Source organism: Nilaparvata lugens, chromosome 8 (genome assembly GCF_014356525.2).
Source record: "Nilaparvata lugens isolate BPH chromosome 8, ASM1435652v1, whole genome shotgun sequence".
NCBI lineage: Eukaryota > Metazoa > Arthropoda > Insecta > Hemiptera > Delphacidae > Nilaparvata > Nilaparvata lugens.
Window position 1 is genome coordinate 37,631,901 of NC_052511.1, and position 25,219 is coordinate 37,657,119.

The following is a 25,219-nucleotide window of genomic DNA, read 5'->3' on the forward strand; positions in this document are numbered from 1 at the left end:
ATATAGATGTATCATCGAAATAGCAAAAGTGTTTGGGCGTTCTAGGTACTTCTGTAATCAAAAGACAAGAAATAAATAAATACATGTTTATTTAATAATAACTAAAACTACTATATCTATTACAGAAGAAATTAGATAGTTTACAACATCATAATAGAACAACATTTCAAACTAGAAACCACAACCACAACACTAGATACAGGAATCTTTTCATTACCAATGTTGCAAGGAAGGCACTATACCGAAGATATTTGTTGACAAATGTTGTTCTAACATAAATAGGGTTAGATTAGAGATCAATTTATGGAAAGAAATTGGATCAAAACAAAAAAAGTAATATGAAATTCTGTAGATTGATATAGAGGTGTATCACCGGAATAGCGAAAGTGTTGCGACGTTCTTGGAACTTTCGCAGTTAGAGAGAAGAAATGGGTTAGAAACAGGTGCATTATGGAGAGAAATTGCAAGAAAAAGTATCGAATAAGAATGTAGATACAGATAGAGGTTATTACCGAAATAGCGTTGAAAAGTGTTGATGTTGAATAGTGTTGAAAGTGTTGGGGCATTCTGGGTACGTTGCACTTCTTTAATAGAGAAAACGGAAAGGTCGTGTAGTTTTATGTCATCATGATTAATTTATCAAGTGAAATATAAGGGAAACATGATTCACGATGCAAGTTTCTAGATTCATGATTCAAGATTCCAAATTCATTATTCAAGATCTACGATGCAGGATGAAGATCCAAGATTCAAAATGTTTATTGCCATACATTGCCAGTGGCTCATTACCACTGAGTGTTCAGAGGTTATAGCTGCTAATAACCTCATCTAAACATAGGAAATAAAGAGCAATAGATGCAGTGCAGAACATATTCACTAAAGCGTTGAATGAAAATTGTAAATTTCTAACTAGATTTGTAGATTACAGAGCACAACATGATATTGTCTGGTGTGATAATAGGATAATTGCAGATTCCAAGGAGATTTGTTGACCGAGCGAAGTGAGGTCTAAGATTCAAGTCGACGGTTTGGCATTTCTCTTAATGTGAAAATGTTTGAATGTTTATATGTTGCGCATTTACGTGCGAAACGCGGTAAAAGATTTTCATGAAATTTGACAGGTATGTTCCTTTTTAAATTGCGCGTCGACGTATATACAAGGTTTTTGGAAATTTTGCATTTCAATGATAATATAAAAGGAAAAAGGAGCTTCCTTCATCCGCCAATATTAGAGTAAACATCAGACTATAGAATTATTCATCATAAATCAGCTGTTTAGTGGACTATAATACTACCCGTTCAAAAACATCGCACATCTTGAAAATGTATCTTTCCATCAACGTTGTAGACAGTTGCAGCCAGACCTGATAACAGTGCTCACACTCACATTCAGGGACGACACGTCACGGTACGATAGGACAGAAAGCTCTATGTTTATTTAGGATTTTTTTTTAGACATTTTAATTTGATAAACTATTTATTAATTTTTGAAAACAACAACAGGTCAATATGACTTACTGAGCGCGATGTCTACTGTTCACAGAACTACTAGTAGTAGATCACTGAGAACTCGAAGGTTTTATGAAGATAGGCTATTGAAGATTATCTTTTGTCTTATTTGAGAGAATGATAGATCATGCCTATGGCGATCAGTGTAGGTGAATAATCCGAGTATGAGGTTGCCGTGAGAAGTGAAATAGGATGAGTTGAAGAGAAACATTATAGAAGAGGAATGATTCATGTTACTCATTTCACATATTATATTCACTGAGAAAAAATATTGTAATTGAAATTGAATTTATATCTATTCTTCTTCTTAGAAAGTACAAACAATACAGAAGAGTATACATATACAAAACTTGAAGAAAGTTCCTCACATGGGCAAAGCCTGTGTCCGAGGAATTATGACGATCATAAGGCCTGAGTGAAAATACAAGATAGTAACTTTGGGGATCCAATTTCAAAGTATCACTTAAATTTAATATATTAAAGAGTCTAATTCGAACCTCTGCAAGTGATTGGATGAAATTAATCCCATCAATCACAATAAATTACTTAAATTACTACAAGCTTGTACAGCAAAGGTCAAATAAAGCAAGTAATAACCAATATACGTGGATACAATAACAAATCATATAAATATGATTGGGAAGGAACAACAGGCTTGGCCCAAAACTATTCCATTCCCAAATTTTGATTACATGTCCAAAAAATATGTTATGTTTCTTCTGTAAGAAGTTCAAGCTCAACTTTCGATATAGGAGATAATTGATAAATAGAAATAAACCTTTCAAACTAGTAGTTTTACTTATAGCTTGAAAATAATACTGATATGCTAGATCGAATTGAAAGGAGTAATGAAAATCACAGACGGCGGTTCAAAATAATAAAATGTAACAAAATAGACGAGTCAAACAAATGAAAAGAGACGGATGAATAGCTGAATATCAACTTTCGTTGGATTGATATGCCTATCAGTTTATTTCCTTGCCCCTGAATACTGTATAGAGTTCACCTCAAGGTGAACTATCTCAGTTCTCGGTACATAGAATTCATAAACAAAGAGGCGGCACAGCTATTGCAGTAGGCGTACCCAGAGGAGCTAATTGATGATAGTACACAGTATCTATTTAATGTTGGACAGGCCGTGCATAAATTTAGGCTAATAGCCTGCGATTGATCAGGCTAGACGCCGGGCAGACATTGGCTAAGCCTCGAGCCGGACTTACAGCTCAACGCCCCCTGGCAAGGTCACCACACTGTGACGTCACTCGCAGGATTCGAATTTGGCAAACTATCAGACGAGAGTTCCATGTGGAGGATGCATTGGAAGCTGTTAGTAAGAAAGCTTTAGTCAGAGATATGATGTGGAGATTGGAGTAGGTTTTTCGTGATGACTCAAAGTTTTGGAAATCAATAGCTACAATACCTTATTTCCATCTCCCTATCTTCATCCTTTATTGATTCATACAATAAGTACATCATCAAAATGATAGGGAGAGAAAAAATAAGGTTACCTTGTGCTATTATTCTCCCAAATTTAGATAATTGAATAGACTTAAAATGTTTGCACACGAAAGCATGTTCCTGTAAAATATTGATTTTTATTTAATTAAAGTGGATTTTTGACAACGTTTTAATTCTATTCAATTATGGAAAAGTTCCACAACATCAACATTCACGCTACAAAATTTAGATAAGGTTACACATAGTCCGAAACAGTCTTGTAGTTGTTCACTTCAGAAAATGTTCAGTCCTTAAATATTTTCGCAAAGTAGATTTTTAAATTTATATGCTTCAAACCCAAACATAGAAGAAATATTCCACATAATTATTACTAAAATAGGAAATATTCACATATTAAAGAAATAATTTTGCAGGACCAGAAAACAAACTCAATATTCTAATTATTTCGATGTTGTACTTATTCTAAGAATGAATAAAGAAAAGAAGTTGAGAAGGGTATTATCAAAGGGGAAGAAATTTTCATTGTATAAAAATAATTATTATTACAAATATTCAACGAAATAATGATTCATTGAAATGTAATAATATTCCAGCATTTGGTTAAACTGTAATTTCTAATAGAATCTCCCATCAAAGAAATATTCATCATATTTTAATTTCTTAGTCCTATTTTCATCCTCTTTGTCATTATGTTATTTATTTATTTATTCGTGGATAGAATCACAAATCATATAAATATTGTTGGGTGGGAACAACAGGCTTGGCCTAAAACTATTCCATTCCCAAATTTTGATAATGTTACATGTCCAAAAAATAGGTTATGTTTCTACTGTAAAAAGTTCAAGTTCAATATTAGTCCAGAAATATAATTAATTATATGAGCTGGAAATTTTGAATTTAGAAGAATTAAAACAACAAATTATAGTTAAATATTACATTCAATTATCACTACACATTGAATGAATTAATTAATATAGTATATATCCGAAGCTAAATACTTCTGAAGTTATGTAGGTAACAGGGATAACAGGGATTCACATAATATTAAGAAAACTTTAATTGGTTGTGAAGTTTGTCTTAAGGGCTTTATTGTATTGTATTGTATTGGATTAATTGTATTTATTGTATTGAAGAAGCCCACTGTGAATGAAAAGTATTTTCGTGCATTAGTCAGAGGAAATAGATTTTTGTGTGGATGTAAAGGTCACATTGTAAGCCTTCATTTCAACTGAGTCATATTTCCATGAACTTCCATGAACTAAAGGAAAGAAACTACGAATCCATTGGATTTGAAGGCCAAATTTAAAACTTTCACAATGACAGTGAGATTTCCATGAACTGTTCGGAGGACACTTCTATGTGATTGGATGTAGAGATCGAAAATTTATACTGAGTCAGGTTTTCATGAATTAGTCAGAGGAAGCTTTGATGTAACTGGATGTGAAGGTAGAATTTGAAATCCTATTGTGACTCATTCATGTGAAAAAACGTGTGATGTTTAACAAAATGTTAATACAAATTCAATAATGAAGTGAAGCAAGTTCTATACGTTTCATCTCCCTCATCAAATACCATAACTATCCACCCCATATAACTTGTGATTGATGTCCACTGCACCAAACTAGTGTAAAGAATGATCCATTCAGATTTTGGTCTCGAACAAGATGACTGGCGGAATTGGACAAAGCCGGTTCGTTTGCTTCGGTATTTCATTGACAAGACAGGAGAAGATCATAGAGGGAAGAAAAAGAGGGGTAAAGAGAAGGAGAGCGACGTAAAGATAAGAAATAAAAGTCAGGAGGGAATGAAGAAAAGAGAATGAGAAAGAGACAGACAAAAAAAAAGAGAGAGAAAGAGCGGGTGTGAATGAGCATAAGAGGGGAAAGTAAGCGTAAGACTGACTGTAAAAGCAAATGCCTCCCTTTAAGAAAAGAAGAAAATGATGAAGGAAAGAAGAAGAGGGAGAGAAGGAGAGAGAAAGTGGAGGATACAAAATGGAAGAAAGAGAGAGAGAGAGAGAAAGAGAGTGCGAGTGTGAATTAGTATGAGAGGGGAAAGTGAGCGTAAGACTGTAAAAACAAAGCCTTCCTTTAAGAAAAGAAGAGAATGATGAAGGAAAGAAGAATAGGGAGAAAAGGAGATAGAAAGTGCAGGAGAAAAAATGGAAGAAAGAGAGAGTGAGAAAGAGAGGGGGTCAGAGAGTGAATGAGGGGACAGTGAGTGTGAGGCAGTGTAAAAGCTAAAGTTTCACTTAAGAAAAGATGAGGAAGGGAAGAAAATGAAAGATGAGAATGGAAGAAAGAGGAGGAGAAGGAAAGAGGTTAAGGGAGAGAAGGAAATAGAAAGAGGAAGGGAATAGAGAATAAGAAAAGAGAAAATAGAGAAGATAGCTGAGTAAGGGGGGTAAGATCATGTAAGAAAATGTGAAAGCTAATGTATTTATTGAGAAGAGAAGAGAGTGATAATGAAGAAAACAGGAGGGGAAAGGCGAAGAAGAGGAACTAAAGAAGGAGAGAAAGAAAGAGTGATGGGAGAGTAAGACGGTAAGACAGCCTTCATTCAGTAGTGAGGAAATTGATTAGATTAGAGTTATTTATTTATGTATGTTACAATATTATTTATGAAGAAGAGAGAAAGAGGCAGACAATTATAGCTAAGAAGAGAGAAATGAAAGCTGAAGAAATGGATGATATTGGAAACTGCAAGAGGGAAAAAGAGAAAAAGGAAGGAAAAATAAATGTGGGTAGAGGACAGGGGGCGACATTATTTTGTGAGAGAGTTCAAAAGTCTATGCTATTCATTGAGAAGAGAAGAGAATGATGAAAGAAATAGATAAAAAGAAAGAGAAGAGAAAGGAGAGCCGTAGAGAGAGTAATATAATGTCATTGAGTGAGAGAAAAAGAGAGAGGGAAGGAAAATGAGTGAGATAGAGTAAAAGCCACTGCCTTCTCGATTCCATTTGTGGCGAATGGTGGTGAATGGTTGCCGCTTTTTGCTTCACTTTGCTCTGCTTTGTAAATTGTAAATGTCCCGATTTATGTTTGACAAACGGTCCACTTCCTGCGTAAATATTGTTACGGCGCTGAGCCTTTATATTTTTTATACTATTGAACGACCCTTGTAGCCAATATTGTTCGCTTGCCTTTTGCCTGTCGTTCAGAGTCCTTTGTTGTCAATCGGTCAACGAATGGTCAGAAATTGTGGGCCAACTGTAGCCTAATTTGGGCCGCTTTCAATGTATGGTGCTTACCACATTTAAAACTGCATTCAGGTATGATATATTTGGGATATAGTGGGGATTGAACTATTTGTAGAGTTTAACTTCCCAACTCCAATACATATATGGGAGAAAATTGCATTAGTGAATACCACACTTCTTTTCAATCAATAGTGCAAATTGCAGATAAGTTTTGGGAGAGTATAATCATTGCATTCCTTACACGGAAAAAGATCTTCAGATTTGCAAATGAGTTTCAACTGAACTCCTCTGTATCCAATAAATGATTTTTCATCAGTTTTTCACACTATTTTCACACAGTTTTTCTCAATCATCTGCCTGAAGATGCATGTAACAAGTCAAGAGATTCAAAATTACTTAAGGCTGTGCAAAGGCTAAAAATAAACTTTCTAGTTGTGATATTTTTCGAAGTTTTTCAATTTGTATATCATCAAGCTATCAAAATGGAAAAGTTTTCTCATAAAAACATTTTTTACTTATCATTACTTTTTGAGATATCAGCGCTCAAAGTTTAAACTTCTGGGACAGAACATTTCAAATTCGGTAAGAGAAAAAATCAATGAGATTTGGAGGATAGATTTTTCATAGTATTGTTGATTTAATAAAACAAAGGTTTTGAAAATATTGATTTTTAAGATAGTTATTCAATTAACTAAAAATAACTTTTAGTTGAGTTATTTTTGATAAATTGAATAACTTTATCAAAGATTGATGTTTCCAGGAAATTTTTGTTTTATTCAATCATCAATACCATGAAGAATTTATCCACTAAATCTCATGGATTTATTTCTTACCGAATTTGAAATGTTCTGTCCCAAAAATTTGAACTTTAGGCGCTCATATCTCAAAAAGTAATAATCGGAAAAAAATGTTTTCCTGAGAAAACTTTTTCATTTTGATATCTTGATAATATACAAATCGAAAAACTTTGAAAAATATCACTAGTAGAAAGTTTACTTTGAAACTTTGCACAGCATTTAAAGTGTTCTACCTACCCCCCCCCCCACACACACACACACACACACACACACAAGTCTATGGACGAACACCCCTACCCTCTTGAAACTGTAGAAAAAGAAAGAAAAAAAATTCCCATGTGGGCATCTCTGAATTATTGTTGTTTCGAAATACATTGGAAATTTAGTTCCTGTATGTCTCATCATTATCTCCCCTATTATAAATACACTCCTTATCAGAATGTTTGGAATATTCAATTATCAGAATTAGAGAAAGAAACAGTTTTAGGTTTATCGTGTTGATTATCTCCCAATCATTAATTTGACGTTGTGATGGTGAAAAATGAGATAAATAAACTCTAGCGCTCATTTGACCATAATCCTCAACTTTATTTTGGATGAATGTCGAAATGTTACTGATACCAGCTACCTTCATCCAGGTTGTCTCCTGGGACAGACCAGGTGTCTGGTATGAAGTCTCTTGTAAGTTCCCCAGGGTGTTCAAACGGACAGCCGGAACGAAAGTGACTTCTGATATGTTTCCACAACTCACAATATTGTATAAATTGCGAAGGATACATTGTGATGTTTATGGGAAGCAGGTAGCTCGAGCTTTCGATTCTGTGTGTTAGAGCTTTCATTAGTTATGGTTTCGGAATCGGATTCTATTGAACATTCCTGAGTTTCTTGAAAGATCTGCAAATTCCAGGATTGAAGATCAGAGAGAGCACAGGAAATGATTTTTTCTCTAATGGACTGGAGCCAAAAATTATATAAATAACGATCTAACAAACAAATTAGGGTGACAAGCACATATAGGGTGAATTATGAAGCTGAGAACATGAAGTTTTCAAATGGTAATATCTCCTGAACGGTTAGGAAATTTGCAAATCAGATTCCAGATTCGTGTTTCTCACATCAAAGACCATAAGATCACAAAATTTGAGCGATTTTTATTTTTCACAAAAAATTGATTAAACTCAACAATTTCACTCCACTTTCCAGTCTTCAAATGCATTGTAAACTAGAAACATTGAATTATTACCATTAATTTTTACCAAGCAGCCATGAAACTAGACACGTTGTATGTAGACCTATGAGAAATAATATTACTACTGGCTTTTTCACTCATCTCTTCCAATGATGATATCCCATCCATTTGAATGAAGGCATACAACAAAATTATTTAATGACGCCTATAGATGACGTAAAAACATCAGCAAATGAGAGTGTGTAGGACATATACTCGCACGTGATTGGTCGAAGCTGTGTGAGGTGATAGGTCTCTCAGCTGACATTCATACTGGCAACCACCAATGAAATTCAAGGAAATTCAATGGAATTTCTTATATTATATCGAGTTGTGAATAATTCTTGTCATTGAGATGTATTCGAATTACTCCAATGTTACTATCAAACATAATAATATTCTATCCCATTATCTCTTGTTAATAGAAGTAAAGTTTATTGAGAGTTATGTCAGATCATGAAAAGTAGAAGGAAATTGAGCAAAACCAAAAACTAGCTGGTTAGAATAAAATGAAGAAACAGATGACGCGAAGAAAATTTAGAAAAAGATGACGATGAAGGAGAAAAAAAGAAGAAAAGGAGAAAAATAAGTGAAAGATAAAGAGAAAGGGCACACAAAGAGTGGTGTAGGTGGACTCTGGGACCCTAGACTGAAAATGAAGCTAGCTGTTGTTATAAGCGGCACTTGTAGGCCTCACCACACACAGAGAGTGCCTCTATCAGCTGTAGCAGCAGGCTATACAACAAGCCTTGTTGCCGCTCGTGTTATTAGGCTTGTTGTTGTGGTTGCACTGCGCTGTTGGAGAATGAGAAGAAAAGAAGAAGGGATGCTGCAAGCAGTCACAACCTAAAGAATTGCAGAGCAAGTGAGATAGATGTATACAGGGCGGCAAGAGTCTGACAGAGATGGAGTAACAGAGAAAGATCGCCACCAGAGAGAGTCAAAAGAAGAGCGCGAGCGAGTGAACACCAGCGGCGAAAGATATCGCGCACTTACGCGTGCGTATGTGAGTATGTGAGAAGGTGCACAAGTATACCTATGAGATGTGAATGTGTGTGTGTGTGAGAGGAACACGAGGTTACCTACCATGTGAGAAAGCCAACAGCTCAGTAGAACGAACAAAAAGAGAGGAGAATATAGGAAACCACAAGGCAAAACAGAGACCGCAAGAAACCACCCCCCAACGAGCCAACATCTTGTGAAATCTGTAGGAGAAACCAATAATACAATCACACTAGTCCCAACATTGGTTCTCTTGATAGATAGTTGATAGATAAATGGATGAAGGGCTGGCCTTTTGACTTGTGTTGTGGTAACAGAGCGGCGCGGCCCTTGAAGTGGTAGAGGAGGAGTCCCTTTGTGGCCAGTGGTTTGTCCTCCTAAGGTCGGTCCTAAGGGCGGATGGCGTCAAGCTATGTTTATGAATGGGAAGGTCCTATCACAAGTGTTTTATTGATGGGGATCATCGTCGTAATGTGAAAGGTAACACTGTAGATAGATCAGCCTAGATCAGATAGTGCGAGAACGGATATAGCCTGGGGATACAACGTAGGGGAGAGTTTGTCTGTAATATGGTAACAGAACTGATAATATCCTTAGGATGCAACGTTGGTTTGTGAAACATTTTTGTCTTTATACGGTAACAGATGAAATTCATTTATTTATTTATAGCCTACATTGATACATACAATATAATTCTCAACTATGAATGATTGGGAAAGGAACAACAGGCTTAAAGCCGAAAACTGTTCCTTTCCCAAATTTAGAAGAAATGATATATATAGGTTATGTTTAACTTATTGACCGAGCGAATTGAGGTCTAAGATTCAAGTCGACGGTTTGGCATTTCTCTTAATGTTTAAATGTTGAATGCTTTAATGTTTATATGTTGCGCATTTACGGCGGAACGCGGAAATAGATTTTCATGAAATTTGACAGGTATGTTCCTTTTTAATTGCGCGTCGACGTATATACAAGGTTTTTGGAAATTTTGCATTTCAAGGATAATATAAAAGGAAAAAAGAACCTCCTTCATATTAGAGTAGAAATCAGACTATAGAATTATTCATCATAAATCAGCTGACAAGTGATTACAGAGATGTGTAATTTTTTTGGATTGCTGTATTTCCATAAGGTCTATAGTTTCAATCAGGTACTTGTGGATGAGAATACTGCGTGAGGTCTACTGTTCACAGAACTACTAGTAATAATAATAGGTTATTCTTATTTACAGGTTATTTTTCCCAATAATAGGTTATGTTTAGACTTCATGATTTTTGTCCAATTTTGAATCCAAATATTTATAAACAAGGAATTTAGAATTAAGAAAAGTTGAAAACTAAATTGAATAATAATACTTCACTAAATCATCACTGTTAACTGGAAAATACTGTATTGATAATTGAAAATTTGAAAACTTGAAAAGAAACTCAAACTTACTCCATTAATAACAGTGGATGAAATAACGTGGGGGGTAGTCTGTCTGTAATATGTTATGAATAATTGTAAATTGAGTGTGTAATTGAAGAATGTTAAGTGACACATAACCTAGCTACATTTTTGGACTGTTGCATAAATTAGAATTGGAACCGTTTTGGGCGTAAGTTAGCCTGTGGTACTTTTCTGTAAGTTGTGTAATTCTGAATGATTAAATAAATAAAATGAATAATATGGTAACATACTGTAGATGGAATGTCCGATCATGAAAAGTAGAAGGAAATGAGCAAAACCAAAAACTAGCTGGTTAGAATAAAATGAAGAAACAGATGACGCGAAGAAAATTTAGAAAAAGATGACGATGAAGGAGAAAAAAAGAAGAAAAGGAGAAAATAAGTGAAAGATAAAGAGAAAGGGCACACAAAGAGTGGTGTAGGTGGACTCTGGGACCCTAGACTGAAAATGCAGCTAGCTGTTGTTATAAGCGGTGCTTGTAGGCCTCACCGCACACAGAGAGTGCCTCTATCAGCTGTAGCAGCAGGCTATACAACAAGCCTTGTTGCCGCTCGTGTTATTAGGCTTGTTGTTGTGGTTGCACTGCTCTGTTGGAGAATGAGAAGAAAAGAAGAAGGGATGCTGCAAGCAGTCACAACCTAAAGAATTGCAGAGCAAGTGAGATAGATGTATACAGGGCGGCAAGAGTCTGACAGAGATGGAGTAACAGAGAAAGATCGCCACCAGAGAGAGTCAAAAGAAGAGCGCGAGCGAGTGAACACCAGCGGCGAAAGATATCGCGCACTTACGCGTGCGTATGTGAGTATGTGAGAAGGTGCACAAGCATACCTATGAGATGTGAATGTGTGTGTGTGTGAGAGGTACACGAGGTTACCTACCATGTGAGAAAGCCAACAGCTCAGTAGAACGAACAAAGCGAGAGGAGAATATAGGAAACCACAAGGCAAAACAGAGACCGCAAGAAACCACCCCCCAACGAGCCAACATCTTGTGAAATCTGTAGGAGAAACCAATAATACAATCACACTAGTCCCAACATTGGTTCTCTTGATAGATAGTTGATAGATAAATGGATGAAGGGCTGGCCCTTTTGACTTGTGTTGTGGTAACAGAGCGGCGCGGCCCTTTGAAGTGGTGGAGGAGGAGTCCCTTTGTGGCCAGTGGTTTGTCCTCCTAAGGTCGGTCCTAAGGGCGGATGGCGTCAAGCTATGTTTATGAATGGGAAGGTCCTATCACAAGTGTTTTATTGATGGGGATCATCGTCGTAATGTGAAAGGTAACACTGTAGATAGATCAGCCTAGATCAGATAGTGCGAGAACGGATATAGCCTGGGGATACAACGTAGGGGAGAGTTTGTCTGTAATATGGTAACAGAACTGATAATATCCTTGGGATGCAACGTTGGTTTGTGAAACATTTTTGTCTTTAATACGGTAACAGATGAAATTCATTTATTTATTTATAGCCTACATTGATACATACAATATAATTCTCAACTATGAATGATTGGGGAAGGAACAACAGGCTTAAAGCCGAAAACTGTTCCTTTCCCAAATTTAGAAGAAATGATATATATAGGTTATGTTTAACTTATTGACCGAGCGAAGTGAGGTCCAAGATTCAAGTCGACGGTTTGGCATTTCTCTTAATGTTTAAATGTCTATATGTTGCGCATTTACGGCGGAACGCGGAAATAGATTTTCATGAAATTTGACAGGTATGTTCCTTTTTTAATTGCGCGTCGACGTATATACAAGGTTTTTGGAAATTTTGCATTTCAAGGATAATATAAAAGGAAAAAAGAACCTCCTTCATATTAGAGTAGAAATCAGACTATAGAATTATTCATCATAAATCAGCTGACAAGTGATTACAGAGATGTGTAATTTTTTTGGATTGCTGTATTTCCATAAGGTCTATAGTTTCAATCAGGTACTTGTGGATGAGAATACTGCGTGAGGTCTACTGTTCACAGAACTACTAGTAATAATAATAGGTTATTTTTATTTACAGGTTATTTTTCCCAATAATAGGTTATGTTTACACTTCATGATTTTTGTCCAATTTTGAATCCAAATATTTATAAACAAGGAATTTAGAATTAAGAAAAGTTGAAAACTAAATTGAATAAGAATACTTCACTAAATCATCACTGTTAACTGAAAAATACTGTATTGATAATTGAAAATTTGAAAACTTGAAAAAGAAACCCAAACTTACTCCATTAATAACAGTGGATGAAATAACGTGGGGGGTAGTCTGTCTGTATTCTGTAATATGTTATAAATAATTGTAAATTGAGTGTGCAATTTAAGAATGTTAAGTGACACATAACCTAGCTACATTTGGACTGTTGTATAAATTAGAATTGGAACCGTTTTGAGCTTATTAGCCTGTGGTACTTTTCTGTAAGTTGTGTAATTGTGAATGATTAAATGAATAAATAAAATAAATAATATGGTAAACATACTGTAGATGGAACGGACTATCTATGAGAAAGCATACATCTATGAAATATTTGTTTGTAATATAGCAAGAGATTGTGAAGGGACTCATTTGATTTGAGATCGGTTGATAATCTGTAGCCTGATGGTCAATGTTATTCTCCTCTTCTTCTTTTCCCGAACCCCTCAATATTTCAGTCAATCATTTGTGAATAGATAGGGTACCCCTGACATCTCCAGCTCAGTGTTTTCACAATGAAACATACATTCTGAATGAACCTGGCTCTCCCTGACGTAGAGCTGCATCTTCCCTCTCCTCACCCTGGCTCCTCTCTTTTCTCATGTAGATTGCCCTGTCCCTACTGTACCTTGTCCAATATTTTGACATGGGTCGGTTTCACTTTATTTTCAAAATAAACATATTTATTCTATTCTCAATTTTGAAAGAAGCTTCCTTTGTAAATTTCTACTTTTAAGATGCCGACATTGATACAGAAACATATACAGATAAAGAAATGGAAACCCCCTTCGTTAGCCATCTGCGATACAGTTATGCTGTATTTCCAAGAAATCTATTTTCTTAAATACATTTCATCCCTTTGTAGATTTACCGTTTCCATTCTGAACGGTTTCTCTACAAAATTCTGAAAGATTTTTCGGATCTGCTTCTTCTTTTTCTCTTCTGATAGTTTTTGGGTTTCAAAATTGCTGATAAGTTACGGTATTTGAAGAATTAAGCCCCTCACACACACATCGATTTTTGTTCGTACATATTTTGCCGTCCTTATAAATTCTATCAGATTAAACGGGACTTGACAAACATCATCTGTTTGAAATCATCTGTTCATTACAATAGAATTTATAAGGACGGCAAAATATCGTACGAACAAAAATCGATGTGTGTGTAGCTAGCCTAAGGGCCGGTTTCCGAGCTCGGGATTTAGCTAAGTTCTAGACTTTAAACAGCTGGAGTCAAAAAATTGGCTTTCCAAAATGGGGTCAATCACTACCTCCGTAAACAGAGGTAGTGGGAGTAGTTTCAGACCAGGTTTAAATTAAATTTCGAAAAACTAGAGAATTGAGCACAAAATAAAATAAAGAGAAAATAGTGTAAAGTTTCAGCTATTTTAAATTATTTAAGAAAATTTCATTTCGTCGAGGAAAAACGTTTCCAATAAATTATAGAAATGAGAAAATTAAGATTATCATAAAACTGCGACTACGCCCTGTTTCGGCAAGCCAGTTTTCTGACTCCAGCTGTTTAAAGTCTAGAACTTAGTTAAATCCTGAGCTCGGAAACCGGCCCTAAATATCTTCTGTAATGTTCAATGCATTTATCTCCTTTATGTGTTGGGCCATTCTAATAACTACTACTGAAATCTTCCACAATGATAAAATTTTATACAGAGGTATAGAATGATTTTTCTATTTGTTGACGGGGTGAAGTTTGGACAGCAATGTCCACTCTACCACTATTTATAGAAATAATAGTGGAGGATTCAACAATTCATTGATTAGGAAAATTTGACTAGAATACACATTCCAGAATGAGTTGATTTTTATCTGTATTTAAAAATTAAATTTTTCCAACATTATTCATAGTTTTTAATTTTAGTGATTTATTGTTCTCGTGTACTACTTCTTACAAGAAATCCTTTCAAGATGTCCAATCAAATTCAAACCTCTTATCCTTTAGATTTTGTTACCTATCCTAACCTTCAAATCGAACTAACCCTTGTTATTCTAACTAACAAACCAGATCTAAAGAAATAAACTCGAAAAGTTTCTCAAGCATGATCACATAATATGAAACCGCTTGGGATTTTTTGCACCACTGGTTCAACCTCAGGAAAATACTATGCTTTGTGCAACGAATTAAGCTGATAGAAAAATAAACTTTTCGCTTACAATGCAGAGCAGTCAACAATTATTTTCCTATAAACAGATTTGTAAGAGAAGAGTGGAAGAAGAATCAAGAGATTTAAAGGAGAAGAAAGAGAGGGAATGATTGAGAATATTCGTAGGAGAATAAGGAGATTTAAAGTAGAAAGAGAAGAGGGAGAAGAATAAGAAGATTTTCGACTCGATTGGTTTTGAAGAAAGTGTTTTGCCCCCGTTCACTTTTTATTCCAAATGATTGGCACGAATAAAGCAATGTGGCGGCTTTGCTTTGAGCCTCTCTTCCTCTTTCCCACTCTCTCACACACACACACTCACAATATCTCTCTTTCTCTCTTGCCCTTCTTGTAGAATTTTTCCTTTCTCTTTTGTAGAATTTTAGTGTTATTTTTACGGTTGTCACTCCTGCAGTTGAAATCTGTTTAGAGCTTTTGATGTTGAATGGTTTTGCCGTCAACCAATAGCAAGTAGCTCTTCTCCTATTGGCTAGTAAGTTCAGCCATTCTTCTCCGCTATAAAAACATGACAAAACTTGAAATGTTGTTTCTTTTCTAATACTTTTACACGCTATAACCGTAAGGTTTTCATTAGACATGTACAAAGATGGGTCGGAAACAGGATGTATGGATTTATCTTTGGAGTATTCGAATACAAAAGACAGCAATGAGAAGTAGTATCTTTGATGGAAAGTATCTCGTGAAGAATATTTTCCTATTTAGAGAGTTTCCTTCCATTTTGTTCTCTCCAGCTTCCATTTTCAATTCTATAATTGTCAATTTCAATGGATAAAATACTGTTCTTTCCAATTATTGATTTCTCACGTTACTCTTATCGATAACCACAAGAATTATAAGTATCAAATCCTGTCTCAAAAAATGGCAAACTTACTTACAAAATGTAAAATTATTAGTATAATTAAGTTCCTCAAGAATTTTCTGGATCAGTTTTTAATGAAGCTATTTGGTTTCATATTCTCATTTGTGATCACAAGGATGCAGAAATACTATAAAATTAAAATATGTTTTATATATGAGTAGTTTCTTACATCAGCTCTGCAGTAAATCTCTTATCTACATCTTATCAAAACTTAGAAGAATTAAAGTTTAAAATTTTATAGTTCTAACAAAGCTGAAATTAATAAAAAAAATGAGTACTGTGATTTATTGGTTGATTGCACAATTGTCTTCTCATAAGATTTTTGAAATAGTAAAAATATTCTAAAACACCCTTTTTTATCAATTTAGATTCTCAACTCCCATCTCTCACCATCACCCACAAAATTCATCTATCTAGATCTCTCCACATCCTCTCTTTTTTCCTCTCTCTCTCCCTTATTCATTCATCCCATGATTTTAAGATTCAAATCACATATTCACATGTTATAATATTTAAACAACCCGGTCATGTGTTGATGGGAAGGATATTATTTTATATCATTCTTAGAGAATCGACAATTATTTGTTGAAACACCGCCGATTTATGAAGTTATCGCAATATTATATTATCGTTATTCTAATTGCATTCAATCTTTATTCTCATTGATTAACTATTTATACTTTGTAAAATTTGTTGAATAACTAGCATTACCGTCATTTAATGTAAATTAGTATATAAGCCAGTAAATAAACTATTATAACATACATAAATTAAGTAATCTAATCTAATCTTATCTCTCTCACGCTCTTTCGCTTCCTCTCTCTCTCTCTCTCTTTCTCTCTCTCTATCTCTCTCTCTCTCTCTCACCAACATGACCTATGACTGACATTGAGTGTTTCGGATGGACACGTTAAGTCGTCGGTCCCGGCTGCCTAAAAAGCAGTCGTTAGGTCATGTCAGAGGCCCTGAAATTGATCAGCTGCGACCTGAAAACTCTGACACCAGACCTGAGCCAGCCAGGTCACTCGATATTATTATTATTACTGACATTGCCCAAGATTCAGCAAATATTCATTCAACTACTCATATCATACGGACCGAAATGGGAACAGCTCGCCTAGCGGTGAATTTGACTTGAAGTTCTGAAAGACTGCAACAGCACACTGAACCAAAGACGAAGAAGGAGAAGAAAGGAGGACGAAGTTGAAGAAGAAAAAAAGGAGGACGAAGTTGAAGAAGAAAAAGATGATAACGAAGCAGAAGAGGAAAAAGAAGAAGTAGAAGAGTAGGAGGATGAAGAAGTGAAGGAGAAGTAGGATGAAGAAGAAGTAATAAGGAGCCATTTTGTTTTCTTTTTTCAACTTTTCTTTTTTGTTAGGACCTCGGCTACAACAGCAGGCGGCTGCAGACATTGCCGTTCTTTCTTCCACTCTTTCATTCCATTCCTTTGCCGGCTGGCGGCTCGTCTTATCATTCTTCTCTCTCTATCATTCTCTCTCTTTCTCTCCGAACTTCTCTTTTTGTACCTCTGGCCATTCCACACTGCTCCTCATTCTCATAACTTCCTCCTGGGTATCTTCCCCTCGTCCCACCGATTGCTTTCGCTCTCCTTCTGGCTCCGCCTTCTCCTCCTCAACCTCCTCCTCTTCCTCCTCTTCCTCATCCTCCTCATCATTCACCTACTCCTCCTCCTCCCCCTCCACCACCTACTCTTCCTCCTTCTTCGCAGCCTCCCTCACGACGGGATAAATCACGCGGTCGCTCTCTTCTCACTCTCTCTTTCACTCTATCTCTCTTTCTCTTTCTTGCATTTATCATTCCATCTCTTTCCTCCAACATGACCAGCGGTCCATTATTAGATTACAGTTTGCCACGTTTTCCACTTTGGTATTTTGTTTGGTTTCCTTCACCTTTTATCCGTCAGGTTTTCCTGGTCAATTTCTACGATAAATCACTGAAATCACATGATATTTTTTGGAGAATCCTGATTATAGATTTCGGGAAATATCTATGAATTACCATGATATTTTTTTTGGAGAGTCCTGATTGTAGATTTCTGGAAATATCTATGAATAACATTCATCTCTGAAATTACCTTGTTTCAAGAAACTTTGGTCCTAAATTTCCAACTTGGCTTTTTGAATGTAAATTACTTAAGTGGGATGATATTTTCCGATAATTCTCTTCTAATAGGTCTACTCTTGTGCTTATTGTGTAAACGTTTGCAATCTTGAAAAATCCATTCTGCTCAAATTTCTCAGATTTGAATAGATTGAGTGGATGCAATAGAATTCATAAGGACAATTCATAGAACTGTGGATTCAATGTACCTAGAATACAGTTATTCTGGTATCTTGTATCTGTATTCTAGGTATCTTGTATGAATCCAAAGATTGGTGTGACGCTGCAATATCCTAAGTTAAGAAGTTAAAATACCTCTCAACTTGAACTTTATTAATATATTCATATTTGACCAATATCGTTCAATTTCATCATTAAAGTCTTCAAAATTTCACATTTCATAGCCTCTAGGTATCCTTTTTCAGATCCCTACTTCATATTTTTCTAATCTTGCTCAATTTCATCATTAAAACCTTCGTAATTTCACATTTCATAGCCTCTAGGTATCCTTTTTCAGATCCCTACTTCATATTTTTCTAATCTTGCTCAATTTCATCATTAAAACCTTCATAATTTCACATTTCATAGCCTCTAGGTATCCTTTTTCAAATCCTTACTTCATATTTTTCTAATCTTGTTCAATTCCATCATTGAAGCCTTCAAAATTTCACATTTCATAGCCTCTAGGTATCCTTTTTCAGATCCCTACCTTTTGCTTCATTTATGATTTAATTTGCCATTCTATGTCTAATTCTACTACAGTAATATTGAAGTGGATAATCTACCTTAAGTAAAATCAGTTACTCAATTTCCAAGATTGTGGAATGTTAATCAACTGGCGGAATGTTAATCAAACGGTCCTGCATCTAATGAATGATTCATTGAGTACAGTATTTATTGAATATTCTGTTTCTCAGCAGTACATACATGATTGATAAATAAATTCTGGAATTTTTCAAGGCACTAGACTTATTAAAAAAATCTGGTGTGGCGCACTCCCACAACTTTCCTTGCCGTTATGAAAATTTATCACCTGACGCTAGTGTACACGCGCATCTCAAGTCTATTATTCAAAGATCTGCCAGCTGGTGACAGGACAATAACGCTGGAGACACACGAAGTCTGCTACCTCTTCATAGTGAATGATTTAATAGAATCAACAGTTGCCAACAGTTTGCATTATTGAATAAACACATTTCTCGAATTTCGAGCTTATTTCCAATTTTAGGTGAAAATGTCACTGAACATTAATTGTAGAGATTTTTATGCTCAATGTTTTCCACTTGAAATTTTTTGTTTAAATTGTATCTGAAGTTTGATAATTGGGAATCTAAAATCACACTTTGCATTGATGGGGCGGAGCTCCTGGAATTTTTACAGATATGAGACTTGTGGCAGTTGATGGAGCTTATCAATGAATATTTTAGGTATAAATTTGATCAAAATTGTTGGAGCGGTTTCCGAGAGAATCGCGAAAAACCCTGTTTTTGACAACATTTTCGCCATTTTAGCCGCCATCTTGAATTGGATTTGTTCGAAATTGTTCGTGTCGGATCCTTATAGGGGGAGGACCTTACGTTCCAAATTTCAAGTCATTCTGTTAATTGGTAGATGAGATATCGTACACAGACGCACATACACTCATACACACACACACACACACCACACACACACACACACACACACACACACAACACACACACACACATACAGACCAATACCCAAAAACCACTTTTTTGGACTCAGGGGACCCTGAAACGTATAGAAATTTAGAAATTGGGGTACCTTAATTTTTTTCGGAAAGCAATACTTTCCTTACCTATGGTAATAGGGCAAGGAAAGTAATGATGAAACGTATAGAAAACATGAAATAAGGGTACTTTAAATTTTTTTGGAAATCAATACTTTTCTTACCTATGGTAATAGGGCAAGGAAAGTGAAAATATAAAAAACTATGAAATCATTGAAGAACAAGAGCTTGTTTGTCTTTGGTCCTGCAAAATTATTCCCTTAATATATGAATATTTCCTTTTTTAGTCATAATTATGAGAAATATTCCTTCTATGTTTGGTTTTGAAGCATCTAAATTTAGAAATCCACTTTGTGAAAATAATTAAAGACTGAACATTTTGTGAAGAGAACAACTACAAGACTCAACATATTTCGGACTATTTGTAACCTTATCTAAATTTGGGAGAGGAATAGCACAAGGATACCTTATTTTTTATCTCCCTATCATTTTGATTATAGACTTATTGTACGAATCAATGAATGAAGAATAAAGAGCTAGGACACTCTTTGAAACCTGAAGCTGCGTTTACACCAAAGTTATTAACACAATGTCAATGTCAACGGAACTTGACAAACAAATATGTTCATCATGTGTATGATAAGTTATGTTCAATCTAATAGAATTTATAAGGATTGAGTTATAAACATTTTGTTAATAACTCTGGTTTTAATGCAGCTTAACATTTCTTGACTGAGATGTTTACACTACCACCTCCCATGAAAAGGATTTAGTTATCACATTCAGTTATTCATCAGGAATCAATTTTTACTTTCCTTGCCCTATTACCATAGGTAAGGAAAGTATTGCTTTCCGAAAAAAATTAAGGTACCCCAATTTCTAAATTTCTATACGTTTCAAGGTCCCCTGAGTCCGAAAAAGTGGTTTTTGGGTATTGGTCTGTATGTGTGTGTGTGTGTGTGTGTGTGTGTGTGTGTGTGTGTGTGTATGAGTGTATGTGCGTCTGTGTACACGATATCTCATCTCCCAGTGAACGGAATGACTTGAAATTTGGAACGTAAGGTCCTTACACTATAAGGATCCGACACGAACAATTTCGATCAAATGCAATCCAAGATGGCGGCTAAAATGTTGTCAAAAACAGGGTTTTCCGCGATTTTCTCGAAAACGGCTTCAACGATTTTGATCAAATTCATACCTGGAATAGTCATAATTGATAAATAAATTGATAAATTGTGTGAAGCGGTATTTTACTCGCCTCACATATGTAGGGTGAATCTTGTACTGAGTCAATGGTGTAGCGGCTATAAATTTTGCAATTGCGTGTGTGGACGCTGAGTGTACACCAGACTGATTGATTCACTACAAGATTCAATACAATTGTCGGAATCGCGGGAGGCCTAAACGCTCGCTCACCTTTGATTCTTCTAATGACAAATTGTATAGTGATGAAATTTTTAAAAGCAGTGTAGCGATCGCTAAACACTGAAGACGGATACCTTAAAATTATTACCTGTGAAGAATGAGCATACAAAATCATACAGGTCTAGCAAAAATCCCGATGTAGATAATTTACGGGACTGCGTCTCTAATAAGTTCTGAAGGATTAAAATACGGTATTTGGACCAAATATCGTTCAGAATATTTCGAGAACAGAGTCTTGTCGGGTTTTTAGGCTCTATTGTAGGAATTTATATGATCTCTGGCTGCATCTGCTGTACAATGGATGTGTTCGCTCCTAAGTCGAGGTAGGTAACAGATAAAAGCTGATATATGAGCAGGTAAGGACAAAGAATAAATATCTCGATCTGACCCCACTCGCTACATCCACTTAGACCTGTTCCAATATCCAGCTTAATTCAATTATTCCATGATCGTATTCGATCGGTTCTTGATGATATAGAACGTATCAGACACAATATTGACAGGCTTAAGAAATAATCGAACTCAGAAAGCGAATTAACAAAACTGAAATATATTATAAAAAAATATGTAATTATACAGTGCAGGTTCAGAATTTGATTTACAGGTTGATAATAATTTGGCATTAACAGAATAGTTAAAAATTTTCTTGTGCTTGCATGATACCATGCGTGATTCAACAGAATTTTACAATTGATAAAATTTAACAGTTTTGAAAAAATAGTGAAAAAATGAATTATAAAATATTTTAAAATTGCTCGGGGTCGTGGTTCTGGCAGCGGAGGATAGCTAATCAACTACAAGTTCGTCTACATTAAATATTGAATAAATTTTAGGCTCTTAATAACTAAAAGCGCTTGTCGGCGTGGCCAATAATTTAACGAAGAAAATTTTATGTTTTTCTGCACTGAAATATTTTCGAAGCGTAGATTGGGGCCCCTTTTAAAACTTATAACTCACGTGAAATTCCTTGGTGGTCGTGGTTTTCTTCTTTAGATCAAAAATCGTTTGATCGGCAGCAATCCAGGCTTCGGTTTCAGCACGTGGGGAATTCTCAATTTAAATATCTCCTTCACCGAATTAATTAAGGGATAATTTACTTTAAACTTTTAATTTATCGATTGATGAAAACATAAATTTACAAACAACAAATAGATTGGCCTAAAATATCGGCTCACAAATAGAACATTTAAAATCGAACGAAAATTTTACAAATAGGTCTTGGTAACTATAAAGAGAGATCTGAACGGTGAGGATTTCAAAAGGGAAGTGCTGTCTTTTTTCTCTAAGCTTCTTGGCTAGACCTTTCTTCTCAGAATCTCGATGTAATAAATTTGCATAAAAATTTGCCATTGGTAGAACGCTTGTGACGTAGACGTGACGTCAGTGGCAGGCAGTAGAATATAATTCCTTTAATTACAATAATAATTAAATTTATGTAATTCTTAAAACTGCTTAATTTTCTAGACATAGTTTCTCTCATACAATGTACATGTGCTAGCGTAAATGATAAGACAGGGTTGTTGTCTGATAATAGATTAACATGTGTTGCTTTCAAACGATCACCTTCTTGGTGCTATTTCTATGCACTATGATGGCTTAGGCTTGCCAAAGAGATTTAATTACCATGTGGTTCAGTTGAATTAAATCATTAATAAATAATATTCTTGTACAATTTTTATTAGGTTTGAGACTGTTATAATTAATTCTGCCGTTTTATCAATAATATAATTTCATGCTATGACCTATTTAGTTACAATAAGACCTGACATATAATATAATTTCTTAAATAATAATAATTTCAACGATATACATACATTTTATTTTTTTATTTGAAATTCTTGTCCTTTATTGATAGTTTTATAATTTTTAGAGATGGTATTATATCTTACGTGAAGCCAGCATGACATTTGACAATACTTTGAATCAGTCAGCTGCGTTCGAACTGTTTTAAAAACATCTGATCGATAGTAAACAAAGTGTAACCTCAAAATCAATGAGCAATTCATAAACAATTTGTGCTTTATTTGCAAAATAATTATAATTTTATTGAATAATTTTCCTAGAAAATATTCGGTACAGAACGGTACTCTTATCTAATATACAGTTATTGATAAGTAAGCTTTATCGCTTGGTCGCTAACTATTCCTTTAGCAAATTCTTTCATTTTAAAAGGTAATCACAATTTTCTCTCTTCTCATGAGGTCTATTTAAAAGATTCATCACAATTGAAAAATAGATAAATTGTTAGTCATAATCATAAATTCTTAATTGATAAGCTCTATCAACTGCATAAAGTCCTATATCTGTAAAAATTTCAGGAGCTTTGCCTCATCTATGCAAAGTTTGATTTTAGATTCTCAATTTGAGAATCTGAGATTCTCAATCTCATGAAAAGATTGAGCATGAACATCTCTGCAATTAATGTCCAGTAACATTTCCACCTAGAATTGAAAATAAGCTTGAAATCCGAGTAAATGTTATTATTAAATTGCATACTGTTGGCAACTGTTGGTTCTATTAAATCATTCACTACGAAGAGATAGCAGACCTCGTGTGTTTCCAGCGTTATTGACCTATCACCAGCTGTCTTATATCTTTGAATAGTAGACTTGAGATGCGCGAGTACACTTGCGTCAGGTGATCAATTTTCATAACGGCAAGGAAAGTTGTGTGAGTGCGCCACACCAGATTTTTAATTGTTCCTATCAAAAAACTATTCCGTTAGTAATTATTTTCGTTCTCAGATTCAAAATAAATGACTCAATTCGAATCCTTGTTACTCTTATGAAACAACAATTCTGCTACCTGTATTCTTTGACCAGTTTTCATGGCTCATAGCTTATAAACCAGTAAGTTACTGTCTCAGTTATCATCGCTCATAGGTCATACAACAGTAAGTCACTGTCTGCAGTAAATGGACAGTACTGTACAGTACAGTGTACAGTCAGTAGTTGGTGCCAACACGGACGTAGGTAAGCCCAGCCCCACAATATGGCCGGTCACTACAATTCTCAACCAAGAGTCCCACAAATAGAAGGAGAGAGCCCATGAGAAAGAGGGAGAAAGACCACTACAGCTGCTAGGCTACCCACACTCACCCTCACTCGGCAATTCTCCCATTATCCTTCCTTGTCATCCTTTCTCCTCATCCTCCTCTTCCTCTTCTCTTCTTCTTCTTCTCCTTCTTCTTTTTCTTCTTCCTTTTCTTCTTTTTCTTTTTCTTCTTCCTTTTCTTCTTCTTCTTCTTCTTCTTCTTCTTCTTCTTCTTCTTCTTCTTCTTCTCTTCTTCTTCTTCTTCTTCCTTCTTCTTCTTCTCTTCTTCTTCTTCTTCTTCTTCTTCTTCTTCTTCTTCTTCCTTCTTCTTCTTCTTCTTCTCTTCTTCTTCTTCTCTTCTTTCTTCTTCTTCTCTTCTTCTTCTTCTTCTTCTTCTTCTTCTTCTCTTCTTCTTCTTCTTCTTCTTCTTCTTCTTCTTCTTCTTCTTCTTCTTCTTCTTCTTCTTCTTCTTCTTCTTCTTCTTCTTGTGCATTTGCAAACATTCTTGTGCACTGCATTTACAAATAGCTTTATAGATAAAATTATTGGTAAACTCAAGTCACTGTGTCAATGAATAGAATCAAATGAATGGTAGATTGTTATTGGTACCCTTGATATATTCATTTAGAAATAACAGGAATAGTTTTCCATTTGAAACTGAAATAGAATCATCCACCCCAATGATCAGAGACAGTCGATAGAATCTATGAATGATGAGAAGAAGAAAAAACAGTTTTGGTTATTTCTAAAAACTGGGAAGATAATTCAAAATCCTCGAAAAGACTAGATTTCAAGGCTAGTGATTTGGAAGAGATTAATGACTAAATAAGAGAAGACGAAGAGAATGTTAATGAAATGAGAATTGAAAATGATTCATTCATAAAAGATAGAAAGTTATATACCGGCACATGTAATGATGAGAATATTTGAAGTTGGAGCAGTTACTTCTGATCCTATAATCCGAAAAAACGACAACAAGGAATGTAGACCTACTAAAGAAAATCGTCTTCAATAAATGAGATATAAAA

At 35.1% G+C, this 25,219-nt stretch overlaps 1 protein-coding gene across 1 annotated transcript in view; it reads right to left on the reverse strand.

Annotated features, from left to right (window-relative positions):
• LOC111052047 (indian hedgehog protein) overlaps positions 1-25,219 on the reverse strand; it is a 111,990-nt gene that overhangs the window by 16,010 nt on the left and 70,761 nt on the right. The gene's annotated exons all lie outside the window — the stretch shown is intronic.